The sequence below is a fragment of the Notamacropus eugenii genome, chromosome 5, assembly GCF_028372415.1.
Source record: "Notamacropus eugenii isolate mMacEug1 chromosome 5, mMacEug1.pri_v2, whole genome shotgun sequence".
Taxonomy (NCBI): domain Eukaryota; kingdom Metazoa; phylum Chordata; class Mammalia; order Diprotodontia; family Macropodidae; genus Notamacropus; species Notamacropus eugenii.
Genome location: NC_092876.1, coordinates 457,061,286 through 457,081,043, shown reverse-complemented (window position 1 = coordinate 457,081,043; position 19,758 = coordinate 457,061,286). Strand labels below are relative to the sequence as shown.

At 37.4% G+C, this 19,758-nt stretch overlaps 1 non-coding gene across 1 annotated transcript; it reads right to left on the bottom strand.

The window, feature by feature from the left end:
- Positions 1-10,222: 10,222 nt before the first annotated feature.
- Positions 10,223-10,328, bottom strand: LOC140509356 (U6 spliceosomal RNA). The gene has a single exon (XR_011968684.1). It is a non-coding gene; the product is annotated as a U6 spliceosomal RNA (small nuclear RNA).
- Between the last annotated feature and the right edge of the window lie 9,430 nt (positions 10,329-19,758).

Below are 19,758 nucleotides of genomic sequence, written 5' to 3'. Positions count from 1 at the left end.
GAAAAGTGTGTTCTTATCACGACTAAAGGTCCTATTTCCCCATAATTGAACCATTATTACTGATGTTATGTGCATTCTACAGGAAGATATTATGTAGTTGTAGAAGGAAGCTGAGATATTTAGTCCAAACTCTAGCTGAGAGTGTGAATTTCTGTGGCGACATGTCTGGTAGCGTCCATGACCATTTCCAGAGGCAGGGAATTCACTATCTCAGAAAAAATATTCCATTTATAGATACTCTAATTTTTACAAAAGTCTTCCATATATTGAGTCAAAAAGTTGTTTCCTTGTACTTTTCACCTAGAAGCACTGAATCCTTGGTTCTGCCCTCTAGAGTAAGTCTAATCTCTTCCATTTGATGGCCCTTCAGATATCTGAAGATAGAAGTCCTATTCCTTCTCCCCAGGTCTTTAAGTCTTCTTTTCTCAAGGCTTCACATCACCAGTTCTGCCACAGGTCCTCCCATGATGTGGTTTCTAGATTGTTTATGATGACAACAATAGCTAACATTTATATAACATCCTGCAGTTTGTTAGGGGCTTATATACACAAATATGTATGTATAGTATATTATAAGCATATACTATATGTTGTAGGTGTAATTTTATGTATTTATTCAGTTGTTTCAATAGTATCTGACTCTTTGTGACCTCGTTTGATGTTTTCTTGGCAAAAATGCTGGAGGGATTTGCCATTTCCTTCTCTAGATTATTTTGTAGGTGAGGAACTGAGACAAACAGGGTTAAGTTATTGCCCAGGGTCACAAAGCTAGTAGGTATCTGAGGTCAGATTTGAACTCAGAAAGATGTATCTTCCTGACTTCCCATCTGGAACTCTATCAACTCTTATACATCATACATATTATATAACACATCTATAAATCCATAAAATGCATAAATGTAATACGACGTGTTATATAGACAATAATATGTATTATATACATTATATGTAAAATTATATATCTTGTATATTAGATATTGTATATAATGTATTATACATAACAACATACTATAATTTTATATAATTATATTATATATTACATAGAATATCTATAACATATATGCTCCTCTAATTTATAAACACACATATTTTCTTTCATTTGACTTTCATAACAGCATGGCATGGCCTATTATTCTCATTTCACAGATGAGGAAACCGAGACTGAAAGGGGCTGAATGACTTACCTAGGGTCACACACCTAGGAAGTGAGCTGGGAAAGGGAGGGTCTTTCTGACTCTAAATCAGTGGTGTGCTGGAGCCAGCTCACATAGACTTGCAAGAACTGATTGTTAAATTTTCAGTATGAGCATCTACAATGCAGAAGTTCTCAAACACTACAAATCAGGCCTTGATTGTTGATTGTTTAGACTTAAGGGAGTGAAGAAGAAAAAACTATGGAAATTAATCTTAAAAATGGGTTAGTGTACTCTGTCCCCCCACCCCCAGTGCCAGATATTAAACATTTACCAGAATATCACTGAAGTCTGCAATGTATCCCCTATGCCATCTACCATCAGTAACAGTAAGTACCTGACATACACAGGGAGCCTGCTATCACAAGTTCTTTGATCTGCTTTTCTAAAAGGAAAGGCAACTTTAGACGGGTTAACAATCTCCTTTAATCAAGCACGTATGTCATTCACTTAGTTCAGGATATCAACAGACAGTGTTTCCAAACTGTCTGACATAAGGAATATGTATATCACAAATCAACAGAGAGGTCCAACTGTCTGAACATAGCTACCAGAGAGGCAGCACCGATATCTGGGTTTTCAAAGTCAAGGGGCTCCTTAGTGGCTTCCCAGAATCTCCTCTGGCACACAAAGTTTCTTCCAAAAAATAAGCCCCAAAGTAAAACCTCTCCCTCAGAGTACTTATACCTTTTTTGGAGCCAGAGGGCATCCTGACCCTTGAGAACCAGTGCCTCATTAACAAAAGATATGGGGCTTCCTACAAATCTTCCCTAATCAAGCTCCACTTAATGGACAGGCCCATTAATGGGTGGGGAAGATCTTTAATCACATTAACAATACAAATACATATACTGTTATGTTTCTGTACTTTACTCCTAGTAAAGACTCTTGGTTGATAAAGGCAAGATTCAATCAGAAACATCATACTTCTTGATTATACTAAAACAAAAACAGCAAAAGATCCTAATTTGCTTGCCCTTACATCACCCTGGTCACTTTCCCTGGGTGGGGTACTAAGATGAAGTATAGTCTGTAGTTGGTTGTTATCCTTCTTCTTCAAAGAGGACCAAAATGGCATCACCATTGTAAAGTGAAATTTCAGTGTGTCCCAGTGTGGCTGATCAGACCAACATGAGCTCAGAGTGCTCTACTGCAGGTTGGGCACAGCTAGTCCCTATGAATATTTGGGGTGGATATCCCAAATTTGCACATCCTGTGTTTACTTTGTGCCGCCTCAATTCTGCTTTGCTCAAACAGCACAGGACCTTTTCTCGTGTGTTCACAACATGCTGAGCAGTCCTATGCCAGTGTCTCCCATGTTGCCCAGTCAAATCCAAAGTTCTTGAGAGAGACCTTGAGAGTGTCCTTGTATAGTTTCTTCTGGCTACCATGTGATCGCCTGCCCCCTGCAAGTTCTGCATAAAATAGTCTTTTTGGCAAGGGTACATTTGGCATTCAAACAATGTGACCAGCCCATCGGAGTTGTGCTCTCTGAAGAACAGTTTGAATACTTGACAGTTCAGCTTAAACAAGGACTTCAGTGTCTGGTACCTTATCCTGCCAGGTGATCCTCAGAATCTTCCTAAGACAGTTCAAATGGAAGCGATTCAGTTTCCTGAGCATGGCCCTGGTAGACTGTCCATGTTTCACAAGCATATAACAATGAGATCAACACAACAACTCTGTAGACCTTCAATCTGGTAGTTGGTCTAATACCTCTTCTCTCCCAAACTTTTCTTCAGAGCCTCCCAAACACTGAACTAGCTCTGGCAATGTGTGCATCAACCTTATTGTCAATGTGTACATCCCTGGAAAGTATAATACTAAGGGAAGTGAACTTATCCACAGCATTCAAAACTTCTCCATTTGTTGTAACTGATGGTTCCATGTATGGATGGTGTGGTGGTGGCTGATGGAGCACCTGTGTGTGTTTTTTTTTTTTAATAATAATTATTAGGCCAAAATGAGCACAGGCAGCAGAGAATTCATCCATACTTTGTTGCACCTCTGCTTCAGAGGCTGCATTGAGTGAACAATCATCTGCAAACAGAAAATCATGCACCAACACTCCTTCCACTTTGGTCTTGGCTTGTAGCCTTTGCAAATTGAAGAACTTACCATCAGTACAGTAGTTGACCTTGATGCCATGTTGAAAGCATTTGTCAACATGGCTGAAAGCATCATGCTAAAAAGCATGAGAGCAAGCACAGAGCCCTGTTTCACTTCATTGGTGAATGGGAAGGCAAAAGAGCTTTGTCCATTATCCAAAACCCGGGCAAACATGCCATCATGAAATTGATGTACAATATTGATGAAATTCTCCAGGCAACCAAATTTTGACATAATTTTCCATAAGCCCTCAGAACCAACAGTGTCAAAAGCGTTGGTCATATCTACAAACGTTGTGTATAGGCCTCTCTTCTGCTCCTGGCATTTCTCTTGGAGTTGTTGTGCAGCAAGCACCATATCGACTGTTCCTCAGCCCTTTCTGAAGCCACACTGGCTCTCAGGTATATGACCATCTTCCAGGTAAATGATCAGCCTATTAAAGAGGACTCTAGCAAGAATTTTGCCAGCAATGACTAAGAGAGAGATCCCCACCCTGTGATTGTTGCAGGACAATCTATTCCCTTTACCCTTATAGAGATGGACAATGGAGGCATCCTTGTGGTATGGTGGAAAGAGTACTGGATTTGGAACCAGAGGACCTGAGTTTGGATCTTGTGTGACAGTGGACATATTACTTAACATTTCTGAGCCTCAGTTTCCTCACTGGTAAAGCAAAGGGGTTGGAAATAATTTCTGAGGTCTCTCAACCCACACTAAGTAATACTAAGATGTTATGATCCTATTGATCCACTGAAAACACTTGCTACCTGATGACCTTGGGCAACTCAGTCAACTTGTCTTATCCTCAGTTTCTTCATTTATATAACTGGAATAAAAAGTACTTGAAACTCTTAGACCTGAGATTGTTGTCAGGATCAAATAAGATAATTCACTTAAAGCACTTATCAGGCCTTTAAGTATTATATAAATGTTAATTATGATTATCCCTTTTTCTAAATATTCTCTACCTCTAGACCAATTCTCAGGTTATTAATTGCTTTATTTATGTATAGAGATGGTAAAGGAACTGAAATATTTGTCAGCAAACTTCCCTGTTTTAAGTAAAACACTACAGTTTTCAAGGTCATTGGTATACTTAAAGAATCCTAGAAAGTCAACTTAAAATGTTCATTGATATGAATGCTACTTATTACCTGTGTGACTATGGGTGAGTCATTTAGGAAATCTGGGCCTCAGTTTCCATATCTGTAAAATGAAGATATTGATCTTTTTTAAAAATTCTGATTTATTCATTTATTTTTAGTTTTCAACATTCATTTCCACAAGATTTTGAGTTCCAAATTTTCTCCCTATCTCTCCCCTCCCCCAGCCCAAGAGAGTGTGCATTCTGATAGCCCTTTCTCTCAATATGCCCTCCCTTCTATCACACCCCTCCCTTCTCTTGTCCCCATCCCCTCTACTTTCTTGGAGGACAAGACAGATTTCTATACCCCATTGCCTGTATATCTTATTTCCCAGTTGCTTGTAAAAACAATTTTTAACATTTCTTTTTAAAACTTTGAGTTCCAACTTCTCACCCTTCCTCCCTCACCACCTATTCCCACTGAGAAGGCAAGCAATTTGATACAGGCTATACATGTGTCATTTTGCAAAAGACTTCCATAATACTCATGTTGTATAAGACTAACTATATTTCCCTCCATCCTATCCTGCCACCCCCACTTATTCTCTTCTCTCTTTTGACTCTATCCCTCCTCAAAAGTATTTATTTCTAATTACACCCTCCTCCCATTTGCCTTCCCTTCTATCATCCTCCTACTTATCCTCTTATCTCCTTCTTCCCTACATTCCTAGTGTAAGATAGAGTTTCATAGCAAATTGAGTATGCATGTTATTCCCTCCTTAAGCCAAATGTGATGAGAGTAAGGTTCACTTTTTCCTTCTCACCTCCCCTCTCTTCCTTTCCATTGGAAAAAGCTTTTTCTTGCCTTTTTTATTTGAGAGATTATTTGTTCCATTCTACTGTTCCCTTTCTCCTTCCAATATATTCCTCTCTAGTCCCTTAATTTTATTTTTTTATCATCCCTTCTTATTTAACTCACCCTGTGCCCTCTGTCTGTATGCACTTAATTCCTCCAACTACCTTAATACTGAGAAAAGTCTCAAGAGTTTTAATTATTATCTTTCCATGTAGGAACATAAACAGTATGACTTTAGTAAGTCCCTTATAATTTCTCTTTCTTGTTTACCTTTTCATGCTTCTCTTGATTCTTATGTTTGAACCTCAAATTTTGTATTCAGTTCTGGTCTTTTCATCAAGAATGCTGGAAAGTCCTCTACTTCACTGAATGACCTTTTTTTCCACTGAAGTATTATACTCAGTTTTACAGGGTAGATAATTCTTGGTTTTAATCCTAGTTCCTTTGACTTCTGCAATATCATATTCTACACCCTCGATCCATTAATGTAGAAGTTGCTAGATCTTGTGTGATCCTGATTGCATTTCCACAATACTCAAATTGTTTCTTTCTGACAGCTTGCAATATTGTCTCCTTGACCTTGGAGCTCTGAAATTTGGCTACAATATTCCTAGGAGTTTTCCTTTTGGGATCTCTTTCAGGAGATGATCAGTGGATTTTTTCATTATTTATTGTAACCTCTGGTTCTGGAATATCAGGGCAGTTTTCCTTGATAATTGCTTGAAAGGTGATGTCTAGGCTCTTTTTCTGATCATGGCTTTCAAGTAGTCCCATAATTTTAAAATTATCTCTCCTGGATCTATTTTCCAGGTCAGTTGTTTTTCCAATAAAATATTTCACACCGTCTGCTATTTTTTCATCCCTTTGCTTTTGTTTTATAATTCCTTAATTTTTCATAATGTCATTAGCTTCCATCTTCTCCATTATGATCTTTAAGGAATTATTTTCCTCAATGAGCTTTTAGACCTCCTTTTCCATCTGGCCAATTCTACTTTTTAATGCAATTCTGCATTCTTCTCCTCACTGGCTTCTTGGATCTCTTTTGTCATTTGGGTTAGTGCATTTTTTACAGTGTTATTTTCTTAAACATTTTGGGGTCTCCTTTAGCAAACAGTTGACTTGTTTTTCATAATTTTCTTGCATCACTCTCATTTCTCTTCCCAATTTCTGCTCTACTTCTCTTACTTGATTTTCAGAATCCTTTTTGAGCTCTTTCATGGCCTGGGACCAATTCATATTTTTCTTGGAGGTTTTAGATGGAGGATCTTTGACTTCATTGTCTTCGTTTGCATGTTTTTGTCTTCCTTGTCACCAAAGTAAGATTCTATAGTCTGATTCTTTTTCTGGTTTTTGCTCATTTCCCCAGCCATTTACTTGACTTTTGAACACTTTGTCAAGGTAGAGCTCTGCTTCCAGTGGGGTTCAGGGGTATACTGTCAGCTATTCAATTGCCCCACAATCTGTGGACCTAGAGCTCCAAATATAGTTGCTGTGTCTGGCTCTGCTGCTGCTGTGGCTGCTGTGGATTCCTATTCCCCCTTTCCCCTCTGTCACCCTGGGGCTGGGGCTGACCACTCCACTCTCCCACACCAGTCCCACAGGCGTTTTCTACTGACCTTCCAATTTGTCCTAGGTGTTTTGGGGTCCTGAAGTCTGGAAACTGCCACAGGTGTGAAAGATTCACTCTCTCCATGGCCTGCTCAGGTCATGCCTGTGACAGAGCTCCACACTGGACTGCTCCCTGCCCCCTGTGTGGTTCAATAGACACTTCCCAGTGACCTTCCAGGCTGTCTTGGGCTGCATATGTGCTTCACTCCAACATTCTGTGGGTTCTGCAGCTCCAGAATTTGTTTAGAGCCATTTTTACAGGTATTTGGCTGGGATTGGGGGCAGTGCTCTAGAAAGGTGTTACTCTACCATCTTGGCTCTGCCCCAAGACTTTGGTCTTAATGGTTTTGGAAGTCTCTTCAATGTTTAGGTTTGTGCATCATGATTCTATGGCCATGAGTCTCTGTGAACAGGTTGAAAAGTTATCAGAATTTAAAAATATCTTTCTGTCTTGTGAAGGAATTAAGAAATCAATGAACTGTTGCTTTTTGCTACTGTTGCCTTTTGTTTAGATGATGGTCAAACAAGTATTCTTGTGTTTTTTATAAATTAATATTTTTTGTTACATTTTAAGTTCTGAACAGTCTCTTCCCCTCCATCCCCATCCCATCCTAGAGAAGGCCACCATTTCATACACACACACACACACACACACACACACACACACACACACACACACACACACACACTACATATACTCTCATTTCTCTTCCCAATTTTTCCTCCACCTCTCTTTCTTGATTTTTGAAATTCTTTTTGAGCTCTTCCATGGCCTGAGACTATTGCATATTTATTTTGGAGGCCTCTGATGGTACGCATTGTTCTTTCTCATCAGAAAAGATGGAAGAAAATACTAAGAAAGTAATCTTCTATAGCCTTATTTTTTCCCCCTTTCTTGGGCATTTCCCCAGCCAATTACTTGACTTTTGCATTCTTTGTCAAGAGGTAGGTACACTCTGGGGACCTGTACTTTCTCAGTTCCTCCAACGTGGCTCAATCAAGGGAGAGGAGTTTACTCCTCTCCTGGCCTGTGCTTTGGTCTGTGAGCTACCAAAGACTTTCTTCCCAGGATCTACAAGTAGAATTCCCTTTCCAGAGCCTCTACCAGCTCCACCACACAAGCCAGCACTCTTCCTCACCTTGAGACCACCACTCAGGACTGAGACCCAGATTAGCAACTCAGTTCCCCCAGGGGTTTTACACCTAGGGCTCCAAAAATGGAGGATTCTGTTGCTCCTGCTGCTGCCTCTGCTGCCTGGGGCTGGGGCTAGAGGAGGACCCTGCTCCCTTCTCACCCAGGAGAAAAAGCTTTTTCACTGACCTTTGAAGTGTCTTTGGTGTTTGTTGGAAGAGGGATCTGAGAACTGCCAGTGCTGCTGAGTATTCTGCCCCAGACGACTGTTCTGGTCTTGTCCCCACTGCGCTGTGTGGTCAAGGCTGGGCTGAGCTCTGTGGGCTGCTCTCCACTCCATGCTTTGTGTGATAGACCTTTCCTGTTGGCCTTCCAGGCTATCTTAGGCTGGTAATCTTTTTCACTTTGTCTTTTTGTGGCTTCTGCTGCTCTAGAATTTGTTTAGAGTCATTTTTCACAGTTATTTTATGGGTTGTGTGGGAAGAGCTAGAGTATGTGTGTCTTTCTACTTTACCATCTTGGCTCTGCCTATACCCAATTTCTGTCATACTGCTTTCTAGTTTCCCCAACAATTTTTACCAAATAGTGAATTCTTATCCCATAAGCTTAAATCTTTACATTTGTCAAACACAACGTTACTATAATCGTTTGCTTTTGAGCATTGTATGTCTACTCTGTTTTTTTGATCCACCCTTCTGTTTCTTAACCAGTACCAGAGAGTTTTGACAATCACCACTGTAGGATATGGTTCTATTAAAACTCCTCCTTTATTATATTTTTCATCAATTCCTTTCATATTCTTGACCCTTTATTCTTCCAAATGAATTTTTAAAATTATGTTTTTTTCTAATTAAATAATATATCTTTTTTTGTAAATTTAATTGGGATAGAATTGAATAAGTAGATTAGGAAGAATTGTTATTTTTTGTTATATTGGCTTTATCTACCCAAGAACAATTAATATTTTTTGAATCATTTAAATCTGACTTTAAAGTGTTTTGTAGTTATGTTCTTGTAGTTCCTTGTTTTGTCTTGGCAGGTGTACTCCCAGGTATTTAATGTTGTCTAGTTATTTTAAGTGGGTATCTCTAGCTATCTCTTCTTGCAGAGTTTTGTGGGGGATATATAGAAATGCTGATGATTTTTGTGGGCTTATTTTATATCCTGCTACTTTGCTAAAATGACTAATTGTTCCAACCAGCTTTTTAGTTGAATTGCTAGGATTTTCCAAGTATATTGTCATATCATCTGTAAAAAAGAGACAGTTTTATTATCTTATTGCCCTCATTTTTGTTAAAGAGGGAAGATTGTATCACTGTCTTGTTTTCCCTTCCCTTCTTTGGATGAAATACCTGGACAAACTGGCCACTCCTTTATTGCATTTGCATGTATCACTTTGCAAATTGTTCATTATTTGGCATGGTTCAAAATATATTAAGACAGTTGTATCATTGAAGAATTTCAGAGCTGGAGGTAATCATAGAGATTATCATCTCTAACTCCTGCCTGAATAGGAATTCCCTCTATGACATCAATGGCAGTGGTTATTCAGACTTAGTTTGTCAATGGGAAGCCCAGTAATTTCGAAGGTTCCCATTCTAATTATTTTAAAATATTTTTTGGTGCACATCATTCAACAGATACTTTTCAATAAACATCCAAACAAAACCTCCTACAATTTACATTTCTCAAGCACAGTTAAGCAAAATTGCTTAATAGCATGACTATAATGATGACATATGTCACTTTCCATTTCAATAGCTTCCTAATTATTAACAGAAAAGAAAGAGGTAGACTTTGGCTTAGATATATTAGTACTCAGTGCATTGTAGGATGTATTTGATCCTAGTTTTATTGCTTTTCATGAGTTTTATTTACCTTGTTGAAGATCTTGTGTACAACATTCTTTCAGCTCCTTTCTCCAATGTACATCATGGCTTACAGGTCTCAAGTTTCTCTGAAGTTTTCATGTTCATTACTTTTCATGGCACAGTAATATTCCATTACACTCATATGCTACAAGTTATTCAGCCACTCTCCAACTTTTGGGCTCATATTTTGTTTCTATTTTTTTTTTTGTTATCACAGTCTTATTATGAATATTTCCATACAGTTGTCTTGCTGTAAATAACTTCCTTGGAGTGGGATGTCTGGGTCAAAGGACATTGAATCATATAGTAATTTTACTTGTGTATTATTTTCTAGGATGTTTGCATCAATTTTCATCTTCACCAACGTTAAAGTATATGGAATTCTTCATAAATTGGCATGTCATCCTTCTGAGGGTCAATGCTAATCCACTTTGTACTAATCCATTTGGAGAATATGTGTTGCTGAGGTGAATACTGGATTCTACTTTTTGCTGCTCTAATTGCTAAGGAGCTTTTCCTTAGAAGGGATCTTAATTTGTCTTTCTAGGTCTTCTACTTCTTTCTCCTAATATGGGGGTCTAGTTGAATAAATCTAACCTGTCTTCCGCATTTTTATTGGAAAAATTACATTATTTCAAATAATCTAAAGATAGCTGTTATGCCTTTCCTGTCTTTTCTTCTGTCCACTCTCATCACCCCACCCAAGATATGTTCCAGTCTATCAATGTCCTTGTTAAAATATAATACTCAAAATTGAAAATGATACTTGAGATGTGGTCTAAATAGGGAAGAATAGGCAGGATGTTCACCTCTCAAGCATTTTTTCACCCTGCTTCTCAAAATACAGTCCAGTGTCACATCAGCTTTTTATATCACATTGTTGACTCATATTGAGCCTGTAGTATATTAAAAACCCAGAACTTTCTCATATAAACTGTTTTCTAGTCAGGTTTGTTCCATCTTGCACTTGGATAGTTTGTTTTTTTTTAGGTGGTGGTGGTGATTGAGAGGAGGAGCATAGGACTTTAAACTTATCTCCATTAAATTTCAACTTAGAATATTTGACCTGTCATCTTTGTTGAGATCTTTTTAGGTCTCAAGTTAACCCATTTGTTAAGTATTCTTTCCACATTATATTTATATTATAAATTTGAGGAGAGAGAAGGAGAGAGAGAAAGAGAAAGAGGGAGAGAGAGAGAGAGAGAGAGAGAGAGAGAGAGAGAGAGAGAGAGAGAGAGAGAGAGAGAATGATGAATTGAAGTTCTATCACCATTATGTCTCTGAGGTAATTTTGTCCTCTCCCAAATTCTTTAACTATATCTCCTCCCTGGCCTGGTGGTCTGTAGTATACTGCCACAATAATTTTGTTTCTGTTTCCAGACTATACTTCATGATTTTCCTCACATATTAATATCTTTTAAATACAATCATGTTACTCCACCATCCCTTCATTTTGTGCCTTAAATTTAAGTGAGATGTAAATAACCCTCCATAGCCATATCCTAGTTATTCTACCAAGTGTAAGCTATACATTTGAGGTTGAATTTATCTCTTTTCCCTCTTTGAAAATTCCTTCCATTTTCTATTATGATGTTGAAATACTCTTCACTTATGTATGTGATACTTCATTATGTGTTCTTGGATCCATCCATGCTCTTTAGTTTGATATAAACTTCTTGAACTTTGACTGTCTCCAATCTCTAAAACTGCAGGTTACAGCAAATATAGGTATTTTTCAACCCCAAGAATAACAACCCAGACTTACATTTCTTGAAGTTCACTTTAAATTTTGTCTTTTTTACTTCAAATTTCTCTTTACTATCAGTGAAGGAAGCGAGGGATTTCTGCAGCAGATGTGCTCCTGTGTACATTGTAGAAATAATGGTGAGAAAAGCAATGATTTGGCCAGAATTGAACGAACATCTAATTGGCAGCATTCTTTCCATTCTTTCCATTTACAGAGGAGACAGAGAACAGCTGCTTCTATAGAGTATAGTCATTCATTCATTCAATGAACATTTATTAAGTGCTTAGTTATGAATATTAAAGAATTATCATAATATTAAGCTTGTTTTAAACTTGATGATTTCTCATTGAATTTGAGAGAGCCTTTGAATAAAATAACTTTCTGCAGGTGGAATTCTTATAGACTAATAAGGCTGGAAGGAAACTCAGAATTATTCCTTCCATCCCCCTAGATTCAGACATGCTCACATTCACACAATTTCAGATAGATGATGATTTATATTGCAATGGATATGTGATCTCATAAATAAATGTGGGAACTATTTCTAATGGGACAAAAAACAATCCCTCTGTTCCTGCCTAACCTTTGCAGCTCTTTCCCACAAAACTGGTAAACAATATGACAAGATTTTTTTTTTTGATTTCTGACATTATATGGACACCAATGGAGTACAAAGTTGCATAGTGCCTAGCACATGGTACAAGATTATTGACTTGCTGTTAATTATTCCTTGCTCTTGCTACAAGACCTGTTCACTTTTTTTTAAAGTCATACATTTCATGGTGACATCTTTCACACCAAATTTCATTATTTGTAATGTTTTTCAGCCTGATCACACCAAACACTCTACCTCTCAATTACTCTTTGGGAAATTTTAACTTTCAGTTTATTAGAGATTATTTGCAGCTATAAAAACACCATCAAAAGAATTTTAATGTTAAAAAGATGATCTATTGTTTTAGCAAAAATCTTGGGATCATCAAAAGAACTGTTATTTCATAAAGATAATCCAGGCCACTTTATTCCTCTTATTAAATCCCTTGTCATTTTGTAACATTTGCCCAAGGTATATGTAGTTATGGACAAGCTATATGGGTTGCCCATTCAACTGCACATCATAGTCTGACAAATTACTATTTTTTATCTGCTTTTCTTTAATCCTAAATGGGTGATTAGGCAAGAAATTGAAGCCTAAATACAGTGATACTTTGGGAGAATACTGAGGAGTCAGAGCAACTAGAGGTCACAATGAGATCACTAGATTTAGGGGGAGTGAGGCACAGGGAGTGAAGAAATAATCGGAACATGGAGGTGTCAAGACTACAACAGGTAGTGAGATCTATGGTAGAAACATGCGAATATGTAGCTAAAGTGAGGAGGAAAAGGGTGTTAAAGTTAAATAGGCTGAGGAAATGAGAGGTCAGTGAGCTAGGGAGATCACCTTTATGAATATTGAAGTCCACCAAAATGATGGCTAGATGTGAGGGAGAGAGAAATATTATGAACCAGCTAACTATTACGATTCATTACAAAGATGAAGAAAATGTTCTGCAAACAAGTAATGGATGCCAACAAGTATTAACAGAAGGTGATAGACATGGATTGAATGTATCTCAAGAAAGAAAAAGTCATTGAGAGGGATGGGCTGGAATTGGACAAATAAGTTACATGTAGTCCTACATTCCTCATTTTTTGATTGAAGCCAGAATGGGAGGTGGAGGGATGCAGCTTGGAGTGAATAGTGGAGAGGGTTGACTGTGGAAAAGATGATATCCTAATGGGACAAGTAGGTGAATATTAAAGCAAAGAGATGAAGGATTGTTTGCTGAAATATTAAAGGGTGCAATGGAGTTTGTTGACTACAAGTTGATAATTCCAAAGAGCAGGATAGTATGGTTAGATGGAAGTCAAGATGGGGAGTAGGAGGAGTAATAAAAAGATACAAATCAGTGAAGAAGCCCCAAAAGAAAAAAGAGTAATTGACATGTTATCATAAATCGTATGGGAACCTGCTCTTCTCTACTTTGAGAGAAGATAGATAAGAGGAAGTGGTTTTAAACTGCAGAACATTAGATTTAAATTAAACACAAAAAGAAGCTTACTAATAGATAAGGATGCTTTGGGCTTCACTTCTCTGGAGTCCTTTTAAAATAAAATAAATCATCATTACCTGTGACATTTGGTCATCTTGTACTATAATGTCCATAATAGGTCTTTGCAAGATCATCATGAAATAAAATTATGCTCTGACATCAGCAGCTAAGGATAAGAAAGTAGAGAAATTCTATAAAGATCTGGATAAGACCCTCTGAACTGGTCATTTTTATTGAAATTTTAATTGAAATGTTTGACATAGAAGAAGACAGCAAAAAAGTTAGAAAATACGATTCATGAGTAGGAAATAAAAGAAATGTATAGACTGCTCGTAACCGACATACTCACTCTCCAGACTCCTAGATATCTCCATAGCATTTAACACTGTGGTTCACTCTTTTTACTTGGATGTTCTTCACCCCTTTCCTCTCTCTGGTGACATTGCTTTGTTGTTTTTCTTTTTACCTATGTGACTGACCACTCCTCAGCTTCCTGGATTATCATCTTTGTCCTGGTTTCTAATGCAGGTGTACCTCGAAACTCTATCCATGGCCCTTCTCTCTCTCTCTCTCTCTCTCTCTCTCTCTCTCTCTCTCTCTCTCTCTCTCTCTCTCTCTCTCTCTTTCTCCACACTCTCCACATCCCCATGGTCAACTAATCTTAAGTAAATTAAGAAATAAATCTATCTCACATTCTTATCTCCTCAAGCAATTACCATGCTCAACGATCCCAAAACAAATTGAAAATAAAAGTAATAGGTAATATCTTGGTCCTCTATTAGATCTTTCTTAAATTCTTCAAAGGAGGTAGCATTTCTCAGTTATGTGAGAAATGGGTCTTTCTTCTACACCAAAGGTGAAATCTGAAAAGCTATTTTTTAGGAAGCTGCCATATCACCACCTTAATCTGAATGGAGATTTGGAGGACAATATTTTATTCCCAGCTTCAGCTACCTGTAAAGAATACCCTTCAACATATCTCTTTTGGATATGTAAATGTCATGCCCAGGATCTTTTTTTTTTCTCTTTCCTTGTGTGGATATTGAACATCTTATAATCACTCATTTAGAGAGATCTTTGCCAACCAAAATAGGTATTTATACAAGCTATAATGAATGACCCTAATTTGGAATGACAACTTATCTTCTGCCTCCCTGTCTGTGAACAAAAGGTTTCTCATGTCTGGAATGTACATCCTCCCTCAGCCGCAGTTAGTAGATTTGCTTTCTTCTTTAAAAGCACAACTGAGGTGTCACATCCTACATGAGATCTGTCTGTCTGTTTCCCTTGAATTTACTTTGTATATACTTTTGGTGTATACTTGCATCTCTCTAGCAGACTACAAGCTTTTTGAAGACAGGGATGTTTTTAAATTTGTCTTTGTATACCTAGCACCTACTAGAATAACTTGTGTATTGTAGATGCTTATTAAACATTTGTTGGATTGAATACAGGCTATTCCAAGCAAGGGAACAGAATGAATAAATAAGAGAGAAGTATGAGAGGGCAGTGCTCAAAGGTCAGAGAGTTGGTGGGGCATCAACAGCTGTACAGGAGAGTAACATGAGAAAAATCTGGAGAGTTCAGATAGGACTTCCTTGTTGAAGGCTTTGACCCAGAAAAAGAAATTAATCTGGCAACAATATTTAGGATAAATTAGTGAGATAAATGTTTGTGTGTACATGTGTGGAAGTGGAAATGGAAGGGAGAAGATTCATAAGAAAGTTCTTAGAGTAGCCCAGGGAGATGGTAAAGAGGACTTATCCTAGAGTAATGGCACTGGGGATAGATAGGGTAGATGAGGAGTCACATGAATAGGTAAATCCATGTGTCTGGGTCAAATCATTGCTCTGATGGCAGGCCTCAATATTTCTAGTCTCTTTGAAAACAGTCTGCACCACACTTCACTGACTGAGCAAAACTGTTTCCTCTGCTACTTCTCAGTAGCAAAGAATTAAAAGAATTTTAATTAAAATTGTTAAAAAGAATTTTAAGTGCTTTTAACACATAGCCACTCTTAGCAAGGTTCTGAAAAGCGGTATAGTCTGAGCAAAATAAGCAACTACTACTGCTGCTGCTGCTGCTGCTACTACACACACATAAGGTCAGTTTATTTTATATCTTTCTACTTTGCTAAGGTCATTACAGTAATAAGCAAATTGCATCAGACAAGCTATAATTTTGATATGGTTGCAATTTATGACAGCAGTCAGTGTGTATGCTTCTGCTGGTAGGCTGACACAGAAATCTAACCATGACCATGTGAAGCAAGATTGAGATAAATTTCCCCATCTTTAGTAATTTTTTTGTCAGCTGACTGCTGAACATAGATGTTTCAACGCTTTCTTCTGCTATGCTTTTAATTCTATGGTTTTTAAGAATGGAAATTACTTTAAAGTTTCAATTTTTCTTTTCAATTCAATGAACTTTTCCTTTAATTACTTGGATGTTATACCATTCAATATATGTGTGTGTGTGTGTGTGTGTGTGTGTGTGTGTGTGTGTGTATGAAGTCCTGCTGTTGGTTCACTAAACCTTAAAGCATAGTCTAATTTGCTGACTAATCTCCTTTAAACATGTCTATTTTTCTGTTGCCTTGTTTGAGATCACGACTGCTATCCTTGCTTTTTTCTTTTAGTTCAACACAGTCATAAATTCTTATGGTTCCAGTATGCACCATTTAAACAAATATGTGACTGGATTCTGATTTCTAATCCCTTTTGCTGCCCTCCTCCATTTTATGTTCAAGGTTATTTCATTTAATTTCAGAGCTGTGATAATTGATTATGTATTTCCCTATATCACATTCTCTCATAACTTTTTCCTCTTTGCCCTTTGCTCCTCTCAGAAAGTCAAGATAAAAAGGAATATGATCCACACTAATAATATATAATTGAAACAATTTACTCTCATTCCAGTACCTCCAATCTCATCACCTACCCCATTCCCTAGTCACTGGTTTCTATGCTTTTTTGCCCCTTTTATTTCTTTATTATTTCCTCCTCTGAAGTTGAAATTTGTTTTGTTTATGCCTGTTTCATCCACAACTCCACTCTCCTTAAATTTATGTTGCCCCTCCCTTGTTCTTGAACCCACCTGTCTACCTATAGAGATTGATGCAGCCTGATGTTGCTCTCTCCTGCGCAGTAGTTGTAGCACTATCTTGTATGATCCTGACTCAGCTCTATTTACTATATATCTTTTTGAACTGAAAATTCTGGATTTTGGTTGTAACATTCTTGCTGTTACTTTTAATTTATGACTTCTTTTAGGAGATGACTTCTGAATTCTTTTTATTTTTGCCCCCCCTGGTTCTAAAATATTTGAACAATTTTCTTTTATTTCTTTAAATATAGTATCCAGTTTTGCTGTTTAGTGATGGTTTTCAGAGTGTTCATTGATTCTTAAATAGTCTCTTTTCAATCCATTTTCGAGGTCAATTTTTCTTGAGCGGAGGTACTTTATATTCTCTTTTTCAGTTTTTGGTTTTGTCCTCGTATTTCTTGTTGTCTCCTGGAGTCATTCATGGAGCTCTGTTTACTCCATTCTGTTTTTTAGGGAGTTCACCTCTGAAGTCTTTCTATTTTCTATTCTATGTTATTTAATTGTCTTCCAATAGTTTCCTTCAGAGTTTTTACTTCACTTATAATTTATTTATTTATTATATCTCTTGGTTCATTTCTTCTGCCTATTTTTTGAAGGCAAAGTCATTAGTACAATAGATAGTCTGCTGAGTCTGAAATCAAGAAGATGTGAGTTCAGATCCAATCTTAGATATTTACTAGCTATGTAAACCTGGGCAAATCAATTAATCTATGCCTGCTTTGGTTTCTCAAACTGTAAAATGGGGATAATCAGAGCCCCTGCCTCACAAGGTTGTTGTGAGGATCAAGTGAGATAGTATTTGTAAAGCTAATAGCACTAGGTTTGGCATAGAGAATATCTTGATTAAATGCTTATTTCTGTCTTTTCTTTTAAAATTCTCTTGGGCAAGCCATTAAACAACCAAAAAACAAACAAACAAGCTCTATTTGTATGTGTAGAGTCACTCTCTTCTGGGTTTATCCCTTGGGCATTTTTAACCTCTCTCCCCCTATTGTGTTTAATGTGTTCTTTCATTTCTCCATGTTTACAGCTTCAGTTTCAAATCTAGGACTTTGAGCCAGGGCCAGTTTTTGCATCCTTTCATATACCTAGGTGAATATGGATTTGTCAAGCACTTTTTGGTCCTATGTCTGATTTGCCAGGATATTGCATCTAGCTTCTGCCCTCTCCAGCATGTCTATACTCAGAGCTGTTCAGGCTTCACGGACCTTTGGATTAAACCTGTCAGAGCACTGTGGACTTCAGGACTCCCAGAACATGCCTGGTCTGACTCCTGTAAACTTCACTTGGGCTTATGCTGGCTTCACTGTCATGTCTTCTCTTTCCATGCCTCCAGACCTCTAGTTGTCTTTTTGTGTAGTCTTGGGCTACATGGAGGAGATGACTGTTGTTTCTCTGGTATCAGTATTAGATTTGGTACCTTTTTTTGCTCTCTTCTGGAGGAGATGTGGGAGAGAGCTTGGCTCCTCTGTGACCTTCCATGTCATAATCTTAAATGGAAAGCCATCACTTTAATTTTTTAAGCTGTCCTCTCTTCATTTTTTCTAGTCTCAGAGGGCACATTACTTTTGCATTACTTAAAATTATATATATTTTTGTTTTTATGCTATATTCATGTCCAAATATATCTATCACTTAATCATTGAGGCATCCCTTGTATCAAGGAATAAAGATACATCCCCCCCACCCCTCCACTGAATTCAACAATGTGGCCCAACACATTCACTGAGTCTTGGTATAAAATAAAACCTCAGAGTTGCTTTGATTTGCATTTCTCTTATTAGTAGAATTTTGAAGAAATCTTTCATATGGTTGTTAATAGTGTGCCATTTTTGGGGAAAAACTTTTTGTTTGTGTCTTTTGACCATGTATTCATTGAAAAATAAATCTTTGTCATATATTTATGTTGATTCCCTAAATATCTTGTCATTCCTGCCCTGATCAGAAATAATTGATACATGTACTTCCCTATCCCCACCCCGTAACTAATAGATTCTCTTCTTATCTTATTTGAATTAATTTTGTTTTTTTCAATTTAAAATAATCAAAATTATCTATTTTTTTCTTTTGTGGCCACCTCCATCCCTTCTTTGATTAAGACATATTTTTAAATGACCTTTCTAACAGTGTTCTGTGATCTACTTTCATCCTTCTTGAGAATTTTTTTATCACTGCTTTTGAATTGGTTTTCTGTCATCTTACTCTAAAAAAGTCAATTGCATACTTAATACTCTAATAATAAGAAAATTCTTTAGTTTACTACATACCCAGTACAGAAGGTTCCTCCAAAAATTTCAATACAGTTTCTCCTTAAATATAATCAAATTAATAAAATCTCGTCAGTTTTCTTGAAGTGTGAAGATCGGCAACCTGCAGCAAACTCTTTAAATTTATCGATAACTTTCCTTCTCCCCCATACCCCCTGCTCCAACTTCTTTGGAAAGCAAATTCAGTGGTATATGCCTCACTATCAAACTTCAACTTTTGCAATATTCTGCTAAGCTCTGACTGTTGTGCTTATGTCTAGATTGGATAAATCTACCATCGCACTTTCCTAATGGAGCCAGGGACTAGAGTTATTGTGCCAAGGAGTAAAGTAAAAATTTGTTAGGATTTGGCCGTTTCAGCCATGTCTGACTCTTCATGACCTCATTGGTGGTTTTCTTGACAAAGATACTGGAGTGATTTGCCATTTCTTTCCGCGATTCATTTTACAGATGAGAAAACTGAAGCAAACAGGGTAAAGTGACTTGCCCAGAGTCACACAGCTTAGCGTCTGAGGTCAGATTTGAATTTAGGAAGATGTCTTCCTGTCCCTAGGCCCTGAACTCTAGGCACTGTACCACCTAGCTGCCCTTAGAGAAAATATGTGTGGTCCCCCCTCACCCCCACCCCCTTCTGCTGAATCTGTTGGAGAGTTTCATTGTGCCTAAATTTGTTATAATGCTTTTTTCCTACAT